Source organism: Macaca fascicularis, chromosome 8 (assembly GCF_037993035.2).
Source record: "Macaca fascicularis isolate 582-1 chromosome 8, T2T-MFA8v1.1".
Classification (NCBI taxonomy): Eukaryota; Metazoa; Chordata; class Mammalia; order Primates; family Cercopithecidae; genus Macaca; species Macaca fascicularis.
The window spans coordinates 14,469,737-14,492,660 of record NC_088382.1 but is presented as its reverse complement, the minus strand read 5'-3'; the positions used below and the strand labels follow the sequence as shown (position 1 = coordinate 14,492,660).

The 22,924-nt window shown below is 49.2% G+C and overlaps 1 long non-coding RNA gene across 1 annotated transcript in view; it reads left to right on the top strand.

Annotated features, from left to right (window-relative positions):
* The first annotated feature begins 4,689 nt into the window (after positions 1-4,689).
* LOC135964648 (uncharacterized) overlaps positions 4,690-22,924 on the top strand; it is a 39,490-nt gene continuing 21,255 nt past the window's right edge. Inside the window, exon 1 of the long non-coding RNA XR_010577170.2 lies at positions 4,690-4,834. This is a non-coding gene — a long non-coding RNA (uncharacterized lncRNA). The remainder of the gene's footprint in view (positions 4,835-22,924) is intronic.

The window sequence follows — 22,924 nt, the reverse complement described above, 5'->3', positions numbered from 1 at the left end:
ATTTAAAGAAAACATTCAAGACCATGTTCTTACAATGCACGACGTACCTGAACAGATTATTCCTGTCTTCTCTGGCCAGGTGTAAATACCTGGCTCTTGTGTCATTGTGGCTGAGCTTCATGGCCGTCAGGAACAGCTCGGGAAGAGATGTCACCTGAGTTAACCTGAAAAACACGAGCAGTTAAACGTAGACAAAATAGCCTGTGAAATGGTGATCTTCGACACACTGAGAAAACTGGCTTTTCTGCCTGAAATTAGATGATGCCGGGAAGCCAGTATTTCAGAGCTGGAGAGAACAGAACCATCCTGTCCAAGTCCCTTATCCTACAAACAAGGAAAGGAAGACCTAAAGAAGGCCGATGAGAATGTGTGTGTGTATATGTATATTTTTGAGTGCTTATTATTGGCTAGGTATTTTCCATTTTTTTATTTTTTAAATTTTTTATTCTTTTTTGGCTAGGCATTTTCTAATCATGTCACATAGAATCCTGTGACGGAGGTATTCTCATCCTCATTTACAGATGAAACAACTGAGGCTCAGGGTGATGAAACAAGCTGCCCGAATCAGAGCCAGGATTCGCCCTGGTGTCTGCCCTTCCCACGGTACTGTGCTGCACCTAAGTAACACAGCACCCTTTCCAACACCTGCTGAGTGCCTCCTGCTTTTGTGTACTGCACCTCAGTAACACAGCACCCCTTCCAACATCGGCTGTGTGCCTCCTGTTTCTGTGCATATAATCTCCTGTAGTGCGAAGCACGGGCCTGCAGGACGGGCAATGCTGGAGTGGGCTAGCCGGCGACAGCGGGGAGAGTCCAGGATCAGTCTTTGCTTCTCCTAGTTTGAGATGGATTCTCGGTGGTAGCTGTAAGCACTAAGCTGGGGCTTCCAGAACAGCTGGAGGGGCTGGGAGGATAGAAATGCCCCCCAAAAAGATGAGACTCCCCACTCCTGGGGCAGGGTGGAAGATCTTCTCCTACCTTAGGCAAGCCTCCTGGTAAGTGTCCATACTCTTTGGTATGAAAGAAACTGTCTTCTCTTCCAGTCAGGCCAGCCGGCCCAGCTCTCTCCCGCAATCACATACCACGTCCCTGTGATCACCACGCCACTTGCCACTCCCTCCGTCCAGGTGCGATGAGTCACCTGGCCAAGCGCACACAGCAAGTCACTGGCAGAGGTGAGACCTCGGGTCTCCTCAGTCCAATCTAGGGAGCCTGCCATCCAACAGTCATGCATAAAGCGGCCCACTACGACCTGCATCATCTACCGCTGTTAAATTACTTGTTTCCAAGCTTACCGTACTTTATATCAGATGATCAATGCATTTAAAATCAGCAGATACAGTGAAATGTCTGCTTTCTAATAATATAGAGCTTTAATAATAATAGCGTTCATGATAGCTATTTCTCAAACAAGAAACATGACTTATCGTAAATTTCTATGGCTGGACACAGTGGCTCACACCTTTAATCCCAGCACTTTGGAAGGCCAAGGTGATATGGTTTGGCCTCGTCCCCACCCAAATCTCATCTTGAATTGTAGTTCCCATAATCCCCACATGTTGTGGGAGGGACCTGGTAGGAGGTAATTGAATCATGAGGGCGGTTCCCCCATGTTATTCTCATGACAGTGAGTATGTTCTCACGAGATCTGATGGTTGTATAAGGGGCTTCCCCCTTCACTTGTCATTCTCTTCCATACCACCCTGCGAAGAGGTGCCTTCCACCATGATTGTAAGTTTCCTGGGCTTCCCCAGCCATGCAGAACTGTGAGTCAATTAAACTTCCTTACTTTTTGGCTCATTCATTATAAATTACCCAGTCTTAGGTATTTCTTCATAGCAGTGTGAGGTTAGACTAATACACAAGACAAGAGGATTGCTTGAACTCAGGAGTTTGAGACCAGCCTAGACAACAAAGTTTCCACCTACACCTACACCTACACACACACACACACACACACACACACACACACACACACACACAAAATGAGCCAGGCGTGGTGGCACCTTGTCCCAGTTGCTTGGGAGACTGAGGTGAGAGGATCTCTTGAGCCCAGGAGTTCGAGGTTGCAGTGAGCCAAGATCACACCACCGCACTCCAGCCTGGGCGACAGGGTGAGTCCCAGTCTCAAAAATAAGTACATTTCTATAGAATTTGAGAAATAAAGGAGAATAATCTACCACTCTGGGTGAGCCCCTTATTAATAGTAGCCAGTACTATAAACTCAGGTGTCTGTCTGTCTGACCTTTGCAGGATTTCACAAATGCACTAAGTCTGTTGTCAGGACTCCCATGCCTGGACCTTGCCTGGAACCCCCTAGTCACTTCCCTGGCTCCCTTTCTGGAGCCCTGCCCAGAGGCAGCTGCTTTCTCACACCACCCTCTCCAGCTCTTCCCTCTCCCCCCAGCAGCAGCAGCTCCCACTCCTCCTCCCGCCCTTGTCCTTGGCCCTCTGTATGGCATCCACCATGTGCCTCCAGTCACAGCCACGTCAGTCTTTCTAGACAGTAAGCTGTTTGTCTTTTACATTTGCTACAACATCAAGCATAGCACAGAGCCAACAGCTGGCCAAATATGTGAAGTGTTGTCATTTTTAGTTACTATACTAAAAAAAAAAAAAAAAAAAAAAGGAAAAAGTTTAAGCAAATAACAAAACAAAAAACAAATGAATCCATTTTAATATAAACCTAAGTAAGTATAGGTCCACAATTTCTTCTTTATAATTTTGAAACCCAAATGGCTCAGAAAACTGAAAGATTCTGCAGAAGTTTAGAGCAAACTATTTGATGGCAAAACCTGACTGAACAGATCAGGGCACTGAGTCTTCGTGCTCATACTCAGCGAATCATCAGGTTTGGCGGCAGAAACCCTAGTGTGTCTAGGGTTTCTAGAAGGGCGTGCTATGTTGGGCGGGGCTGTGCATGTGATGGGAGGAGCTTAGTGAGGGGTGGCTCTTTGCAGGTGAGGAGTGGAGCCTAGTAGGTGGGGATGCAGGTGAGCTGGGCCTTGGGGACGGGGCTTGCAGGAAATGGGGTGGAACCAGTGGGGTGGTGCTGCAGGCAACTGGGTCTTGGGGGCGGGGCTTGCATACGAGAGGCGGGGCCTTGTGGGGGCAGGGCTGGCAGAAGAGGCTGGGGCTTGTTGATGGACCGGGCTGTTCAGCTGAGGGTAGTGGCCTCCTCGGGGGCTGCTGGAAGCTGGGCCAGGTGAACCTTGGTAATCCTCTGTGGCCTTGGTCCTGTGGCTCAGGCTGTGCCCAGCAGGGAGGCCGGCCCGATCGAGCTGCGGTCTCCACCCTGAGAGCGAGGGCTCCTTTCCCCAGCGCAGGTTAAAGCACCGCGTGTCCACCTGTGCAGTGGCTGGTCCCCATGTGACCTGGAGGGCAGAAACCCTGGGTCCTGCCGCTGGTCCGGGGCTTCTGCTTCCCCTTCCTGCAGTTCCTGGGAGGGTCTGTATGTCCAGGGGGCTCTGATCCCTGCCTCAGGACCACGGGTGAGGTGTCGAGATCGCCCGCTGTGGAGCTGGCCTGGATCTTGGTTCTGTGGATCCTCGCTGTGTGGTTCTGGAGCAGTTCTGTCCTCAGGAGAGGGATCCTCACAGCTGCCTCTTGGTGCCGTGAGAAGAATTAATAGGACGACCCCCAGGTACCTGCTCGTAGCCCTATGCAGGGCCAGCCCTGTGTCTCCACCAGTTCCTTCCCTTTGTGCTCCCCTACACTGTCACATCGCCAGCCTTTATTTCCTTTTCCTTGGACCCAGGCAGCGAGTGCCCCGCTGGCCTTGGCAGCCCCTTCTCTAATCTGTCATCAAATCACTTCCTGACGGACAGCACTGACCAGCCATTGGTGTCACCAAAGTCCCACAAAATAGAACCCAACTTTTCTATTCAGCTGTGCAGAGCTGTCCCAGGCCTACAGCCCACAGGCTGGCCTCATTGACCATGAGATCCCTGGTTCTCACCTGGGGCTGGGGGTGCCCCTGGCATCCGGTGGAGTGTCAGGGATGTCCCTCCAGGCCCAGTACAGTCCCCCAGCCAGTGGCCGGCAGACAGCAGCACCCAGCCTGATATCTCTGTGGCTTCCGGTTCCCCGAGGCCAGCTGTGCTTTGCTGCCTCTTCATCCTCTCAGACGGGCGCCCTCTCTCCACCTTCGCTGGTTAGTAGGTTCCATCCATTAGAGCTCGAAGCACTGCCTCCCGGCAGCGCAGCCCCTTCTCTTGGAAGAAAAAAGGGCCGGGCACGGTGGCTCCATCCTGTAATCCCAGCACTTTGGGAGGCCGTGACAGGCGGATCATGAGGTCAGGAGATCGAGACCATCCTGGCTAACACGGTGAAACCACGCCTTTACTAAAAAATACAAAAAAACTAGCCGGGCAAGTGGCAGGTGCCTGTAGTCCCAGCTACTCTGGAGGCTGAGGCAGGAGAATGGCGTAAACCCAGGAGGCGGAGCTTGCAGTGAGCTGAAATCCAACCACTGCACTCCAGCCCGGGCCACAGAGCAAGACTCCGTCTAAAAAAAAAAAAAAAAAAAAGAAAAAGAAAAAAAAGAAAAAACAGGCTGTGGTGTTTGAAAAACAAACAAAACCGTTTGGTTTGTTGGTTTGTTCTTCGACCTTCACAGGCTCCTAGGTCACACGTTTCAGTGTCTCAGCGAGTGACTTTCTCTCTGGAAGCCGTATCAGCCTCTTGTTTGATGTCAGCCACAGCAGAAAGAAGCACTCCGTAGGCCCCGTGCTCAGCACCTTGGCATGAGCTCCTGCCATCTTCTGTTCATGATCATCACAGCTCTGTGCAGTGGGCGTCCTCCTGATCCATGTGGGAGGATGGAGGCGGAAGGGTGAGTGACGGCAGGATCACGTGAGGGGTCTCTCCCGAGGTAGGGAGGGGAACCGGCCCAGGACCTCAGTGCCCATCGCATCCTTCTTCCTCCTCCTCTGCCTCTCTGTGACTATTTGACTCAGGCTGCAGGGACAGACATGAGTATGTGCAGAGCGTGTGTGCTCCCCTGGGGGTGTGTGCTCATATTGGCAGGGAGGGATGTGAGCGTGTACGGAGCGTGTGTGCACACCTTGGTGGTGTATGCTGGCATTGGCAAGGACAGATGTGAGCGCATACAGAGTGTGCTGGCATTGGCAGGGACAGATGTGTACAGGGCATGTGTGCACACCTCGGGGGTGTGTGCTGTTGTTGGCATGAACAGACGTGAGCGTATACAGAGCCTGTGTGTACCCCTGGGGGTGTGTGCTGGTGTTGGCTGGGACAGATGTGTACAGAGCGTGTGTGTACACCTCGGGGTTGTGTGTTGGTATTGGCACGGACAGACGTGAGTGTGTACAGAGCGTGTGTGTACACCTGGGGGTGTGTGCTGGTGTTGGCACGGACAGACGTGGGCATGTACAGAGCGTGTGTGCACACCTGGGGGTGTGTGCTGGTGTTGGTACGGACAGAGGTGAGCGTGTGTGCACACCTGAGGGTGGGTGCTTATGTTGTTTTGTAAGCGGCAAATAAGTAGCCCTTGCGTCGGGCGGCCCTGCGCCCGTGCTGAGTCCGTCAGTGGACCTCGGGTTGGGGTCTCCATCTCCCCAGACAGCACTCGAGTGTCTTGAGGTTTCAGATTCTTCTTCTCCAGGTACTTGGGCCTCCTCAGGACCAAACATCAGAACGAGCCAACTGCAAACTACAAGAACGTTCAAATCCATCTTCAGTAGGAAAAACAAAAGCAATTGGAATAATTTTCCAACATGACCCCGTGGCTAAGCCATTAGATACTCCAGCCAACAGATTGAGTCACTTTAAAATTCACACCGATTAAAATGGTTTTGAGAGTTGCAGAGCTTTGCTGCTAAACTTTGAAATAATTGAAGCGTTCTGCTCCACTTGCCTACTAACTAGGGTTGGAGATAACTTTCAGCCCAAAGTAACAACCTTCTAAATCCAGCTTAGATGCGAGGCTCCCACTGACACAGGAAGAGACAGTGGCCCTTGTTCATTCTCCTGTGTTCACATACTTTGTCATTTTTTTTGTATCCTGATCATCACTTGTGCTTTTCCAATTGAAACTAAAGGGAGTTTAGTTCTGTTTTGGAGAAGCTGTGGTTAGTGGTTTCTTTTCATGGTTTGCTTAATCTCTTAAGTCTGGTGCTTATGTTTACCCAAATGCACTTTTCTTTAGTATGGTGATGCCACTGCCCAGGGCTTCTCCTTCCATATCTGCTCTCCAGGAGGCCCCCTAGGAATGGGCACTGGAGATCCAGCCGCTCTCCGTTTGCCATTTTCTGTGAGTCCAATGTAGGTTTGCCTCAGAGAAGAAAACAGGCCTCCGGGTTAGGTGCCCCTGACTGCTTGCTTGTGAAATGTTTAACGATAAGGCGCCTTCCAAACTAATTTTACACATTCAGAGTTGTAGCTTGAAGTATCACTGCAGTCATAAGAACAAGAAACTCTCCCATAAAGTAGATAGGCAGAAAAAACCACAAAAATTTAATAAAGTGCAAATAAAATGGTGTTGTAAGAATATACAGTGGGAAATGCTCTGAGTCCAGCCAGATTGGTATGGCGTCCTCTTGTAAATACATTCAGCCACGTGTGGCCCTGATCGCAATCACTACTGTGAATTGTGATCCAGAATGTTCTTGGGGGGCCGATGCCTGGACTGTGCCAGCAGCTGAGTCTGATTGGGCATCAAGGCGGTGATGTGCTTAGCATGGCCAGCTGGACTGAGGGGTGGCCACCCGTGCACTCACCACGTGCAGTGGTTATTCTGGTGATGGAGTTGCACGCGGCACGGCTTGTCCACCTGGGCTACTTAAAGTACCGGGAACCCAACTGCTGGCGCATGCCTCCCGACATGGAGCTGTCTTTTTTATCCAGGGCCCTCTGGTGCTGCAGACACTGGCCGCCGGTCCCTGAGCCCATGGGGAGGCACCAGAGGGCTCTGCTGGGCCATGGCGGTCCCCAAGCAGGTGGTCACTCATTCCTTGGGGAGTGGTCCATGGCCTGTGAGTTTATTCCTGGGGTCTGTGTGGGCAAGGTTAACCAGTTCACAGCTGGGCACTTACACTGGTGACACTAAAGTGGAATCTATATTAGCTCGCATGGGAGTGCGTGAGGAACTGGGAGGGTGGGGGAGGCTTGGCCCTAGCACTGGAGCCCGGGTTCCTGACATTTCTGCGTCTTCCTGTTGAGGGGCCACCAGGGCCCCCATGGGTCCTGAAGACAGTGGGTGCCCTATGGACAAGGGGATGAGGAAGACTCTAGAGGCTGTGGGAGGCAAAGAGACAGTCGCTCCCCCAGAGCCAGCCCTGTCGACACCTCGACGTTAGCTGGTGGGACCTGTTTTGGACTCCAGCTTCCAGAAATGTGAGAAAATAAGTCAGTGTTTAGGGCGCTAAATTTGGGGTGATTTAGTGGAGAAATAGAAAACTAGCCCACAAAGGTGCACGCATTGAAATGTGCTCTGTCCAGGTGTTCACAGTGGCGTGACGGGGATGACATCAGGGTTCGGGGAACTGTGCAGTTTTACTGAAGGAAGGGGGCTCACCACGCCTTTCCTCATGTGACTGAAGGTACGTATGCCTGCCACACCGCCCAGGAGACAGGGACTAGAATTCTGACTTTATTATGGCAACCAAGCCACAGTCAGAACACGGTGAGGGCTGAAATGAGCTTCCTGCAGCCTGAACTGGGAAGAGGAATCGCAAGTAGTTTGTGTTTTTCTACACAGACCTGTCCTTTCAGATTTTGTTGAGTTCTGGAAAAAGGGAGAAGCCAGGCACACCTCGGCGAGGGACAGTGTTTCTGGAGGTGGGGCGGCTTCAGCCTGAATGTGGCCGTGTGGCTGGGAGGCTCAGAAACTGCCCTCCAAGGGCACCCATCTGTTCCCTTCTGCACTAATACCTCCTTTACAGAAATTCCAGAGCAGTGCGGGAGGCCTCTGGTCTGAATGGGTTTGTGTGGACCGAGGTCACGGGGTGTTGTCCAAGTACTTATCCTGATGTGGCAGAGGCTCTGTTCCCAAATAATTATTCCACAGTTTCAGAGCCTATATCTGAGTGATAGTCTTTTAACTTTGTTGCATGAAAGCAAACAAAGTATGTTGAGGTTTTAAAAATCCATTTAGTAGTCATGGCTGTAAACTCATACATGGGGCTTTGGGATGGAGTGAAAACCACCGTCACCTGGCGTGGACGCTGCGTGGTATTTTTAGGGTGGTGGCCTGCTCGTGCCTTGAGCTCCATCTGCAGCGTGAGCAACAGCTGTGCATTTGAGAAATGTGGGCAGGTCAGCTTGCTCCTCCAGGGGCCTGCAGGGATGCGGGTGAGGGGCCTGGGATGAGGCCACATCATTGGGAAGGAGCTTGGTTGTGTCAACAGATATATCTGCCCCTACAGGCCCTCAAGCCAGCCAGAACCCAGTTTTCCTTTGGTCATCTAATGCCAGAAAAAAAAAAACCTGTTTCTTAGAGATTCTCATAATTTATATTAATGAACCATTTGACCATATGTAAAATGTTATAAATGCACGAGGCTTTACAACTTGACAGATGTGTAACTCACATATTAGGATTGAATCAAACCGTTGAAGATATTTCACTTGAAGGTTTTTAGCATTTTATGCACAAACCAAATGCCAACAGCATTTTGAAGGAGTATTTTGGAATTTTAAACACAGTGGGACAGTGCTGGGTCTCTGGGATGCTGGTGGGGTGGACGTGACCTCAAGCTCTTGGAGCTTGCAAGCAAGCAGGATTCCTAAATTGTCACACCTGCAGTGCTGGAAGTCAAAGTGGATTTCTGTAAATGAGGTATTAGTGCAATAAGGAACAGATGAGTGCCCTTGAAGGGCAGTTTCTGAGACTCCCAGACACCGCAGGAAGAAGTGGGGGAAGGGGGCAGTTACCCAACAGAACCTGGATGGTGGAGCCGGGATTGCTGGTGGCCCTGGGTGGCAGGTCATTACGTGCAATAAGGAATAGGTGACTGCCCTTGAGGGAGGATTCTCGGCTCCCTTCAGAACCGCAAGTGGAAGACACCCCAAGGTGGGGGGTAGGGGTTCGGTTATCCACTGGAGCCTGGATGGTGGAGCTAGGTTTGCTGGTGGTCCTGCGTAGCAGGTCATTACGTGCAATAAGGAACAGGTGAGCGCCCTTGAGGGCAGTTTCTCGGCCTGCTTCGGAACTGCAAGTGGAAGACGCCCCAAAGTGTGGGGGGGTGGGGGTCGGTTTTCCAGTGGGGCCAGGTTTGCTGGTGGCCGCTGCGTGACAGGTCACTGCGTGGAGCGATGGGAGGTGAGTGGAGTGGGAATAGAGGACGCACCCTCCACAGCTACTGCTGGGAGTTGGCTCTGGTAGCAGAGGGGGCATAGAGGGAATCCCATCAGGAGCAACACGGCTAGGGTCGCACGTGTGCTGGACGCTGAGGTGTGGCTATATGTGATCTCAGTCTCCACAGCCGCCCTGGGAAGTGGGTTCAGTTACCTTCCCATCTCCCATTTGAGAAATCTCCGGGGCTCACATCACAACTGGGTGGGGTGGAACTAATGTCTCAGGCAGGACATTGGCCCCAGAGCCCAGCTCTTAACCCACCCCTGCTGTTTTCAGTCCACCAAGTTTGTAGAGAGGGGTGTGTGGTGGTGGGGGGTGGAAGTCGTGCATTTCAGGGGACGGCTGAGAAACCAACACAGTAGAAGGGGGGCAGGAAATAAACCAGGCAGGAGACACAGGCAGTGCTTGGGAGATCTGCGCGGGGTCTGGGTGTGGGGGGCGCCTCTGGGCCTGTGAACCCCGTTCTGTGCTCCTGGCTTGTCCAACCTTCACCCTCAGCCACATACTGCGCGCTTTAGGTGAAATCTCAGTCCCTCACGTGGTGCGGGCATCTTTTCTCCCTGGCTTTGCCTCTCCTTAAATCAGAGTCTCAGTGGGGATGGTGGGGTGGTTGGTGGTCCATGGAATTTGCCCTCCACTCCCATCCTTGTCCTGTCTGGCCTGTTACCTGAATCTGTGTCTCTTCAGAGCCTGCAAATGAGTGGAGGCCACGGCAGCCTCTCGCTGACCGGCCTCTCAAACTTTTGTATTCATCAGAATCATGTTAAATGCTGATTCCTAGGCACCCCATTAGACTCTCTACACCTGCCTGGTGTGGGTACTTTGAGGAAGGTACAGAGGGTTGCTGGGCTGTTCCAGGAGGGAATTTGCATTTGTAGAATGTCCACTGTGCTCCTTCCAGCACTCTATTTTCCACGCACATGTGGCATTAAACCTGGAAAACCTCTGGGTGCTGTGCTGGGTGAGGAAGCCCTGGCTGGATGAGGGGCTGCTGGGGCTCGGACTTGATTCCTGGGCTGGGGGCTGCGGGCTTACTCTGTTCAGTGGGCCTGCTGATGGGATGCCCTGGAAAGTCCTGCTGTGCACTCAGGGAGGTACAGAGACACGCTCAGGAAATACAGACCATGGATTTAAAAATTCCTACTGGAAAATCCTTTATGAGCAAATTTGCATCTGACTGAAGACAATCATTGCTTGAGTAATTGGTTTGTTTACAAAATTGGTCCTATGAACAAACAGATTAGTTTTCATTCATGCCTTGTCTATAACGTAAATAGGAGCTATTACGGCAACCTAAATGAATTTTAAATTTTGTATCAGATTGCATGCCAGATTACAAATGGCTGCTTGATAATCTAATTGGTAAAACGGAGGGATTTGGTACTTGGAACCCAGAGTGAAGAGAACAGAATTGCTTTGGTTTCTTAAAAGTGTGTGACAGGGGTGACCTGGGGTGAAGAGAAGTGGCTGGAGTCATTACACTCGAGGAGATGATCTGCCCCAGCTTTTCTCAGCTGTCTTCTGGATAAAACAAAAGAGTGATAAACGTGGAAAAATTCAGCACTGAGTTCGTCTATGCCCTGAGCTTCTCATACGGTCATTAATGTGACTGGGCTGTATCTGTGAAGCCTCCATACAGGCACAAAGGAATTAGGCTAGAGTAAGGCGGCCGGCGACCTCTGGCGCCTGGGCCACGTGTCATTTCCTAAAGCCCTTTTGGGTGAAATGACAGTTGCAATGTCTGTTGTTTGGAGGAGTGTAATCTCATGTATGAGATGCAGATTATAAACACCAAAGCCAGGAAGCTTGGTGGGAGTGGCCGTCATCCAAGTGGTTTTCTGTGCTGCCGTGGACGAGGTGTGGATGTGTCATCCGTTGGTGAGATCCACTGGTGAAGGGGCTAAGCAATCCCTTGGTTGTGGGGGGTTTGTGAAGCTACATCTCTTCTGGCATCCCAAGTAAATACATTTTGTAAAACTTGTGCATTTGACCCAGACCCTAACCCTGAGTGTTGAAGTCTGGTGCAGTGTCTTGAGCCCTCTTCTGCATTGAGGGTGAGTGACTGTAAATGACCAATTCCTCAGTGATGAAAGTTCAAATTTAGCTTCCCTGAGGAAACCAGACCTCAGTCACCCGTGTCTCCATTGTAAACACTGCGGCCTCTACACGGGTGGATGCGAGTTTCCAGGTCCTCCTTGAAGAAGCAGCCGTGTGGTGCTTGGTGATTTGATAACATCAGCCACCTTCTGTCTTCTGTCTAATCATGGTACAAATGATTCTCCTACAAGGAAACGGATCTGGTTTCTTCCCCGATCATTGGAAGAAGCAGCCCACCTAGGGACTGCACCGTCCTCTGCACTTTCACAACGAAGTCTGTGTCTGTCTGTGAGGAGTGTCATGTGTGTCATAGGAATCACGGGAATTGCCTTAATTCTTCCACTTTTTAAGGGCTCGGGCAGCTCTGCCTGTTTTACCTGGGATGAGCAGCAGGTGGTCTCTGGCTGCTGTGGGACTAGGGCTTGGGGTGCGTCATCACATCCCGTGGCCTGTCCAGGTGGGCATCATTGTCTTTTGCCTGTTGGCTGAGGCAGCTGTGATGCCATGGGGATCATACTTGTGTCGGGGCCAACCCAGTTCTTCCCATGCACACCTCTCCTGCTGGAGTGCCTTTCCTTATGATGACGTGTTGAATTAGCGTGGAGAATGTGGAGAGGCTCTGGGCCTCTCCTTCCCATTCTTACTCCCTGGAGCTGTGATGCCCGACAAGGGAGCCCATAGCCAGAGGCTCCTTTAAATTTAATTAGAATAAAGATTTGATTACATGTCCAAACACATTTGAAAAGAACTTCACAGATTAAATTCCAGATTCAGCCCTTCAGGCCCAGTGACCACGTTTTGGGGCTCAGCAGCTGTAGGTGGCTGTTGTCTTTCAGTGTTGACTGAGCAGATTGGGACGTTTCCAGTTCAGCAGGCAGTTCTCTTGCATGGTTCTGCCTGTGGTGAGGACACCTTGGCTGGAGAGCTTCGTGGGGATGCCTTAGGCCTCTGGCGGCAGCCAGGCTGCACGGTTCCTGTGCCCCGGGTCCTCTGAAGGCCCAGATGGATCCCACCACAGAGTCAGCACTGCTAGACTTGGGTACAGTGTGTAGACAGCAGAGGGGCACGTCCGGGCCTTGCTCACTGGCCTCCTTGGCCAGACTCCCATCTCTGAGTCTTCAGGGGAAATGCATCCACCATCCACACCGTGCACCAGAAGAAAACTGCAGGCTTCTCTGTGGGTGGTGAATTGAGATCATGCAGAGTGACTAGGCTTGGGCTCCTGGCCAGCGTGGAGCCTGATGATAGCTTTAGGTGGAACCTGACATGCCTCCGTGTGTACATGGCAAAGAGAATGCAGTGTTGTCAACTTGAATCCAAATGTGCTCCCGTTTTGAGGTGGAAGGTTCTGGGAGTATTGGCCATTGGTGATTGTCCTGCTGTGGAGGACTTCGAATGCAAGCACTGGTTTAGGGTAACCCTGGTTTCCTGGTCCTGTATGTGGGCATCCCTGAGTGTGCTGGGCTGGAGGTAGGCAGGGCAGATGGGAGGGTGACAAAAGGTCAGGTGTTTCCAGCTGTGGGGAGTGATGCCATCAGATGTCCGAGATCAGGAGGGTGTTGACCAGGGGACCAAAGCAGGGGTGGGTGGAAATGCCATGTTTTCTGGGGCGTGGGGAGGACCTGTTGAGCTCTATTGCTGGGCAACAGTTCTTCCATTCTCAGGAATCTGTGCCATTGTAATTGAGTAGCAAATTCAGTAATTGCTCTAATTACTTACTGTTAAGTCCCCATCCAAATTACCATGAATTAGCAACAGTGACAACAGTTTGCCTGGTCAAGCCTTGCCAAGAAAAATCAGTGGAACTAGTTTTAGTTGCCTTGAGTTCCCTCCAAATCGGATCCTTAGAGGCTTGTGTTCCCACAGCTGCTGCAGTTTCTCCTGGGTCTGGCAGGCACATTCCAGACATTCACACCTCAGCTCAGATGCAGGCGTGCACATTATTTACAGAAAATCACACTGTGCTGTGATCGGCTTGAGCTGACGTTTTCTAGGTGGGAGGCGGAGGCCGAGGACCTGTGAGGGACTGTCTTCTCATTGACTTGGAGCAGGTGCACATCTATTCTTCAAAAGTTCTAATAGGATGAAATTAGCAATACAAATTTTTGAAATTCATGTGTTATGAACTCTGTTCAGTGATTTCCTCTGAAATGAGAGACTATTTGCGGACCAGACAGTTGGCCTGCAGCTCTCCTTAGAACTGTCCTAGACCTCGATGCCATCCTATGGTTTCTTCCTGAGTGTGGGGTGCGCTGCTTGAAGCAAAACCAAAGGAAAGAACGTGGTCAGTGTGCATCACTACTGCAGCCAGCTCAACGCGCCCACCCACTGGGATGGGCACTGGATCACTTAACATTTTAAACGCATTTAACACTAAACCAGTAATCAGCCAGTGCTTTCTGTAACCAAGTTTTCTGGCTCATGGGAATCTGACACTTGACTTTTCGGAAGAGAATACTTGCTTCTGTGGAGTGTCAATATTTGTCTCATTTCTTGAGACTTTGTTCAAAGTGATGAACGTGTGTAAATTAGGACCTTTTTGTGTAAATTGGGCCACAGAGCTCTCTAGACACAGTCAGGGGGGTAAAAGGCTGTGAAAGATGCCGCCTGATGTGAGCCATGGCCAGGCACTTTGGAACCTGGGATCCCATCTCCAGCCTTTCAAAGGACATAGAGCAGTATAAAATGCAGATGAGAGAGTTCATATTTTGGGCATCTCTGTTCTTTTGAAATCAAAGTGCAAAGAAAAAGTTTTGCCTCGAGGTCTTACCCCATACTTGTTTTTCTCCTGAGGTTTTAAAATTTTCTTAACTGCTTTTTTCTCCACTGATCCTTGGGGAAATTCTGTCTTCATATCTTCTTAAAAGATATGGTTAAATTGAACACTGAAATTTAAAATCATGCTTTCATATTATTTTTCTTTTAACTGATGTATCTGACATTGGTGAAGAACTAAGTGGGCGTGTTGGTTTACTTTTATTTTTTTGAGACAGTCTTGCTGTGTTGCCCAGGCTGGAATGCAGTGGCACCATCTTGGCTCACTGCAGCCTCACCTCCTGGTTCACACCATTCTCCTGCCTCAGCCTCCTGAGTAGCTGGGATTATAAGTGCCTGCCACCATGGCTTGTTCATTTTTGTGTTAGTAGAGACGGGGTTTCAACATGTTGACCAGGCTGGTCTTGAAATCCTCACCTCAGGTGATTTTGCTCACCTTGGCCTCCCAATGTGCTGGGATTACAGGCATGAGCCACCACACTCGGCCTGGGATATTCTTGATTGTAACTGTAATAGATCCCTTTAATGAAAACAAAACAGAACAACAACAACAACAAAACAGCTGTCTGAAAAGTCCCGAAATTAAAGAGCCTGCTTGGACAGGGATTTGGACACCAGTTGAATGGCCCAGCACAAACCATAGTTACATGGGCCACTCAGCCTGTTAGATCCTTAGGGTATTTGAAGTGGTGGGGATATTTGCATTTCTGCCTCTGGATATCGTGTTAGTATGAATTCGACTAGTGTTTGAGGGCCAGGCTCAGATCCGGGAAAACAAGAGCCCCTGCCCTCATGCCTCTTCTCTTCTATGTGTGTGTGTGAGGAAAATAGAAAGCACAAGATATTTTTTTTCAATGAGCTGGAAAGACGGAAAAACAAGCTTAAGATGTTTACTTGTTCAGAAGAAGGGAAGTGCAAGGAATACTCAGCTTTGCTGTTGCTGAAGGAGGCCCCTGGCGGAGGCTGTTTCAGAGGTGGGGTTTCTCTGAGAAAGGTAAGAGGCAAATAGGATGCCCCATCTGGTTTGCCAGAGATGGGGAAAGTTAGCACCCCCAAAACAGCCTCAGCATTCTTTCAAAGACATCGGAAAACCAGCTAGGGTGTGGGACCCTTGTTGGCCGCTGGGTAGAAGGAAAACATTGCTGGTCCTGAGGACTGTACTGTTCTTCCACTGCTATAAAGAACTACCTGAGGCTGGGTAATTAGGAAAAAAGGTTTAATCGGCATACAGTTCTGTGGGCTGTATAGGCTTCTACATCTGGGGAAACTTACAATCATGGTGGAAGGTGAAGGGGAGGCAGGCATGCCTTCACATGGCTGGAAGGGGAGAGAGAGTGAAGGGGAAAGTGCCATGTACCTCCAAACAACCAGATCTCAGGAGAATTATCATGAGGACAACACTTGGGGGATTGTGCTCAACCATTAGAAACCACCCCCATAAGTCAATCACCTCCCGCCAGGGCCCACCTCCAACACAGGGTTACAGTTCAGCATGAGATTTGGGTGGGGACACACAGCCACACCACGTCAGGCTTCCCATTCTTCTCCTGCACGTGCTTCACAAATGGTTCTGTCATTGGTTTTTGTTGATACATAATATATGTACGTATTTTCTGAGTGCATGTGATATCTTGATTCATCCCTATATTAATCAAATCTGGGTACTTGGGATGTCTTTCACTTGAAATATTTTCTTTTCCTTGTGCTGGTAATGCTCACGTTATTCTCTCCTAGCTGTTTTGATAATACACAGTAGATGACCCACTGCCATCCCCCTGCTGATTTACCAATAGTAGGTCTTGTGCTCCCATTAGGCTGTGTGTTTGTGCCCGTTGCCAGCCTCTGCCCATCCTGCTTATGAGTGGGCTCTGCTGGGCCCTGTTGACCACCTACTCTTGGCCTCCATGAGATCTGCTCTCAGCTCCTGCTTATGAGTGAGAACATGCACCGTTTCTTTGCTTGGCTCGTTTGCTTAACGTAATGTCCTCCAGCTCCATCCATGCTGTCGCGGATGACAGGGCTCTCCGCTGTGTGGTGGAGTATTGTTCCTGTGTATGTTCGGGCCACGTTCCCTTCATCCCCTGTTGACGGGCACTCAGGTGATTCTGGACCTTGGCTTCTGTGGATGGTGCTGCACTGAAGCTGGGACCAGTCACTGGCTTCATATTCGGGGACGTGAGCCACTTTCATGTTCTCAAGCAGCCTATCCCCAAAGCCCTCTGTGGAATGCCGCATTCCTTTGTGCCCATGGCTTCCACTAGGATGAACCGTTGGGAAGTGGATTTGAACGCTTGGGTTTCTGTCTTTAATTGGTACCCAGCTGCACTGACCAAGCAGGGGTCCCAGTGACCCTGGACACTACCTCACATAAGGTCCAAAGATGCAGTTAGGTTCTTTCTTTAACTTTATAACAAACAAACAAACAAACAAAAAAAACGCTATGGACCTGGTTAAGCTATAGCATTATCAGTTAGTGTTTTTCCTATTGGAAAGGTGTATATTTTATTTTCTAAGAAGGAAAGAAATCCTGTTAAATACTCTAAGCACAGATTAAATCATGTCAAGGAAAGAGGTACTATTTTGGGGGAAAATTGTCCCTTCATGTCAAAGATCAAGGGGATGACTTCCATTGTTTAATTGAGTTAATTATGAAATCTTAAGTGGTTTTGAGGAGACGAGCTGTGGATGCTGTAAGACATGAGACTGATGCTGATTTAATATTAGTCAGCCCTGACAGAATGTGGCTAATATTTAAAGCTTGCTCCAGTATTGCTTGATAGATTGTAAGTTAATGTAAAGATCGGTTTGATGCTTTTATTTTACAAAATATGATTGAGGAAAAGTTTGATAGCCAAGGAAACAGCCTTCAACCAATTTATTCCTAATTTCTATCACCAGAAAAATTTGTCCTGTTAATTCCAGAATTTACTTTTGGAAAGTTCCTGTAAGGAGAGCAGAGGTATTGGTGGTTGAATGATGACTTGAATTTAGGTGAAGGTCGTTAAATATTTCATAGTCATGTTTGTCTTGGTGGTTTTAGCAATTTTATATTAAATTTAGAACTGCGAGTCAAACCAAATGTGTTCTTTTGCTTTTGTGATACTCCTTTGTTTGTATGACTATATTTGTAAAGAATGATAAAATGTGTATAAGGCATTTTCTCTGTGTAGATATTAGGATTTTTAGGGAAACAAATTAATCATTCTTCTAATAGACATTGTGCTGTGTGTTGGGTCCTTTGTATATTAGTTGAATTATTATAATGAGGACCACTTGAAAGTATGTTTCTATACAAGATCTTTTATATGCTGCCTTGTGTTATGCAAAATCCTTCATCCTCTAAGAAGACTAAGTAATGGGTTGGAGGAGAGGTTTAATTCCCCATTAGGTCTATTCCGAATGCCCAGAATTGAATGCAAGTATGAATTATGTTTTCAAAGTGGGGTGTGTGTGGTGAACTCCTTTTTAGATCATGGGAGGGAGGTAAAGCAAAGATCAGATTTGCTGATGAACATTTGTGCATATTCTAGTGGAGAAGTCATATGACTTGACTGTACCTGCCTACTCTGATTTTGGTGTCATTAGTGTCCGTAGCCACAAGCCTCAGCTTAAAAAGAAGGCTTCCTGGAAGGGGAAAATAGGAATCGGTAAGAACCTGAAGTTGTCTGTCATGGCCTGTGAGTCACAGGTAAATAAACCTGCATGAGGGGACGTTGGCTGTACAGTATTTTCCTTCTGTTTTAAGACTGTCAGAAAAAGGTCAGTTCTATTGCGTTGGGTCCCTGCACCTCACTTTTGCTGCAGAGGGGACTTGCCATTATACCTCTTGCCCCCAGTGCCCAGGAGGCTGATACCACATAGAAGACCTGCAGGTCAGTGGAGGTGAACAGGCACCGGACACGCTGTGCACCTTGGGACACATCTGAGAAGTGCGTCCTTGCAGCAGGTCTGGGGTGAGGGGGTGTTCCATCTCCTCTGCCTTCTCTGGCTTTGCGGGCCTTTGAAGTTGGTCCTGGAAAGTGAAATTAGTTAATGCTGATCAGCTCGAGGTCAAAGCTGGAATCAGGCTCATCATTTCCTGCAGTGTTCACAGCAGCAGCTCGTAAACTCGACATGACCTGAATCCGGATAGTCGAGGTTCCGTCCTGCTTTGTGAGTCGGTTATGTGTGGTCTTGAGAAAGGGAACATGGGTTTTCTTGACTCTGAGGGGGCCGAAGAGACCCGCCCTTCACTAGGGGTCTGTGTGAAGCAGTGGACCCTCCAGTCAGGAGGCAGCAGGGACTCAGGAAAGCCCCACATGCCCTCCAGTTCCCCTATGTTGAAATGGTTTGTACTAGGCCGTGCCGGGTCATTTTGGGAGGTAAGTGGGGCATTCACATGGGGGTATGCAGTATTCTTAGGTGTCAGGTGCGAGAGTTGAATTTGTAGAAGCTGTGCAGATAGGAAAGGGCCTGGCAGGGAGTGCTGTTTACACGGAGCCGATTTAACGCGAGATCTGCGCTCTCCCTGGGTCCGTGTCTGACCGGTGTCTCCCAGTCTGCAACGGGACGTTCACGTGACTCGGCGCCATCATCCCACTCTGTGTAGACGTCTGAGGATCTGTGCGTGGCTGCTGTGTTAGAGTGACTTATGATAATGAACTGAGAAACAGTGAACAAACCCTGAATTGGTCAGCACTGGTTCCACGGCCAGTTCTCCCGTGGTTGGAGTCATTCATTATAACGTGTGCTGGACTCCTATGCAGAGCTCTGATTTTCAGAGACCCTTTAACTTGGCAGCTAACCAGTGGGTTCCTTCAGAAGACATTTGAGTCCCCTTTACCTGCCAGGGTGACCCTGGGAGTTTGAAGGTGAGTGAGACAAGCCCTCCCTGTCTTGTGGATTTTACTGTCCAGAGGGGAGACAGATGTAGATGGTGAAGGAGGCCCTATCAGAGGTCAGCGCATGTCGGTTTTATTTCTGTAGCACTTGCTGTGTTCAGGCTGTGCCCCGGGCCATGTGCAGAGCATCTGGGGACCCTGCCCATGGCATCCCAGGCACAGCTAGCATCTGCACCATCTTCATACTTGACCTGAGTTTTGGGGGAAGTACCGAGGATGGCTTCTACCTTTGCTGGAGAGGGTTGGAAGTCAGGGCAGTCCTCCACACGGGAGATGATCGCCAGCTGAATCCTCAAGAAAGAGAGGTGGTTCCCACAGAGGCAAAGCAGGGCAGCATGCACAGACCTGGGTGTGGGGTCTGGGGCAGGTACATCTGAGTGGGGTCTGCTGGGAGACAGCGGGAGTGAGGTGTGAAGGCAGTTGGAATTTACAGGATAAATTATCACTAAGGTGATGCTGGGGAAACAGATAAAATCGGGACTCTCTGGGGTAAACGTGTACCTAGGGTTACCCTGGGCGTGGGTGTTTTCAGGCTCTGAAGGCAGAGATTTAGGAAATTGGGCAGAGTTGAGCCCCAGATGAGGATGAAGGCTACCCTTGGGGGGGCTGTTGAATGAGACAGGGATGGAAACCCAGTGAATGTCCTGGGGTCAGTCTAGCAGGAAGGTGACAGAGGAGACTGGTGCTCTCAAAGACCCTGTGGGTCCTGCCTCTCAAAGTGCTGGGATTACAGGCATGAACCACTGCTCCCTACCGTTACTGTAAAATTTCTAAGCTACTGTCTCTCATACCCACTCCCGTATTGTTTGTTTTTTTTTTTTAACTAGGTTTATGGCTGTATTTTTTTGCAATGGAACCAAACAGTTACCTGTTTGAAGTACAAATAACACGATGTTTAAAAACCAAAAATGTCAATTTGCACAGAAGTTTCCAAATACCCAGTTGGTTTGAGCCTTGCATTGCAGTGCCACTACCTGCTCTTAAATTTCTACACGATGTAGAGATAGTGAGGCAGGGACCACTCGAACATCTTCAAGTTTTGATTCTATTAACTTGGGTATATTTTCAATTAATTTGGCACACCTGTGAGTGTCGCAAGCAATGCCAGGGTATTTATTTTGAAGCTTGTCAAAGGAAGAGTTGGGAAGATTTTCACATTTTTAGAATTTTCATAGTAGTTATAATTTACAAAGAATGTAAAGTTGTGTAGTCATTATTTTGCTTTTTTCTAGATGTGTCCCTAAACAGGGTTGATAACTAATTCTACATCACAGGATTCAGAACTGTACCCTTTTGGAGCCGATGTCTGTAATGGAGGAATTCTGCCTCGTCAGTTCACTTTAAGCGTGTTTAAAAGGTTTTCTTTATCCTAGTTGGAACCTGTGGCTATAGTTTGTTTTCACTGCTGAGGAATATTCCATGATGGAAACTGTAATTCATCTGTTTTTCGTATCGATGGGCAATTGGATTATTTTGGGAGGGTGTGTATGTCTATTCAGCCTTCATTTTTTCAGGATTTTTTGTAGAAGATAATGTAACAGTGTAACATCCTCTGCTAGGGAGCCAACACGAACCCTGATTACAGCCTCACAGACACTCACGCCTTGTTACCAATACACAGAAGCATTTTCTTAAGTTGAAACACAGTAGCAGAACCTGAAGCCATGTGAATGGGTCCTCCGATCTTACACTTGGAATTCACTTTTTATTACTCTGTCTACTAATTAGGAAGCATATCAATTATACAGAAATCTGAGAATGTATAATTATACATTTATAACAGAAGAAAACTTATTTTTAATACCCCAGAACACATGGCTATGTTTTTCCCTCATGCCCCACCACTGTTTTCTTTGCTTGTAATGCGAAATGACACTTGAATAAGGTTTTCTAGAGACTGTTAGACTGGCATAGTTCTTCAGAGACAGAGGATGTAAAGCACATGGAGAATTTCTGTTTGTGGAATGTGATTTCCTGGTGGCCTCATTCAGGCTGCCGCCGCCTTCCCCTCTGGCCGCCTGCACCGTGGGACGTCTGAGGAGGTCCCTGTTTCATCCTCTGGAAGTTCTAAAAAGGAAGGAGAGGAGGGCGTGCAGGGTGTGGTACCTTTGTGTTGGTCCTTCGAGCTTTTCTTTGGAGTCTCGGCTGCCTTCCTGGTTGCTGCCTTTATGTCCCTAGCTCGTGGCTTTGTCCTTGTGTCTAACAGGCAGACAGATGGAAAGGGAAGTTGTATTCAGCCAACAGCTTGATCTTATTCTCAAGGCTGAAATCGACTGGGTATTTGGAGACTTCTATGTAAATTGGCATTTTTGGTTTTTAAACATGGTGTCTTATTTGTACTTCAAATGGGTAACGGGTTCTCTTGGAAAAAATATAGCCATAGAGCTGGTTAAAAAAAAAAAAAAAGGGGGAGTGGGTGTGAGAGAGTGGCTTAGAAATTACACCAGTAATGGCAGGCCATGGTGGCTTACGCCTGTAATTCCAGCACTTTGAGAGGACGAGGCAGGTGGAGAAGATGAGGTCAGGAGTTCGAGACCAGCCTGGACAACATGGTGAAACCCCGTCTATACTGAAAATATGAAAATTAGCCGGGCATGGTGACAGGCACCTATAATCCCAGCTACTTGGGAGGCTGAGGCAGGAGAATCACTTGTACCCGGGAGGCAGAGGTTGCAGTGAGCTGAGATCGCGCCACTGCACTCCACCTTGGGTGACAGAGCAGAAACTCTATGTCAAAAAAAAACAAAAAACAAAAACCAAAAAAACCACCCCGGTGATGGAAACCTGACTGTGTCATCTGTGATGGAGATGGCGGATTATTTTGTTTTTAGTGACAGGATGAATTGGATATATTTGCAGTATTGATCTTGACAAGGGAAATGGTCAGAACCAAATGTGACGCCCAGCTTGGGCCTCGCCGTTGGCAGAAGACCCTGGTGGGCAACAGACTGGAGACTCAGAGACTGAGGGGCAAATTCTCATGCCGTGATGCTATTGCAGTCACTGCTTCTGGACTCCTGCTGGAGGGAGCGGTCCCCTGGCTTTACAGGCTTTGGTGCAGTGGAGACCTTAGGACCTGCCTCTCCTGGCACACCTGTGGGTGTGGCGAGCAGTGCCAGGGCTGAGGCACAGGTGCTGAGACCGGAACGTGGACGGGAGAGGCTGCACACGGTGCGCGGCAGGCGTCTGCTCAAGCAGCCCTGGGTTTCCGCAAGGGGGCGGGGCGTTGGTTTTCCTCCTTGAATTTGGGTGGGGAGGGTGTCCTGGGGTGCTGTGTCTGCACTTGTGTTGCTCTGAGGTCAAGGTGTGGCCCCGAGTCCCTGTCCCTCTGCCAAAGTGAGGGTTTGCCCATTTTCAGGTCAGATTTCCCTTGGGTCCTGGCCTCTAGGAGTGGGGGGCATTCGACGGGGACGTGAGCACGGTGGACGCGAGTCGGCCTCTTCGTCTCCCCCCAGCTCCTGGGCTGTGTCTGAAGAGCTGCCCAGCGGAATCGCCGTCCTGCCTGGTGTTTCATTCACCAGAAATCGTTCTCACTGTGGACTCTTGACTCAAATTTAATCTGGGAATGGAACGTGCTGTTGCTGGATGCCACACACAGCATCAGGAGCCTAGTTGGGGATTATATAATCTTACCCTACACCTTAAAAGTGAAGACTATAGTTGTCAGGCCTCTGAGCCCAAGCCAAGCCATCGCATCCCCTGTGACTTGCACGTATATATGCCCAGATGGCCTGAAGTAACTGAAGAATCACAAAAGAAGTGCAAATGCCCAGCCTCGACTTAACTGATGACATTCCACCACAAAGGAAGTGAAAATGGCGGGTCCTTGCCTTAAGCGATGATATTTTGTGAA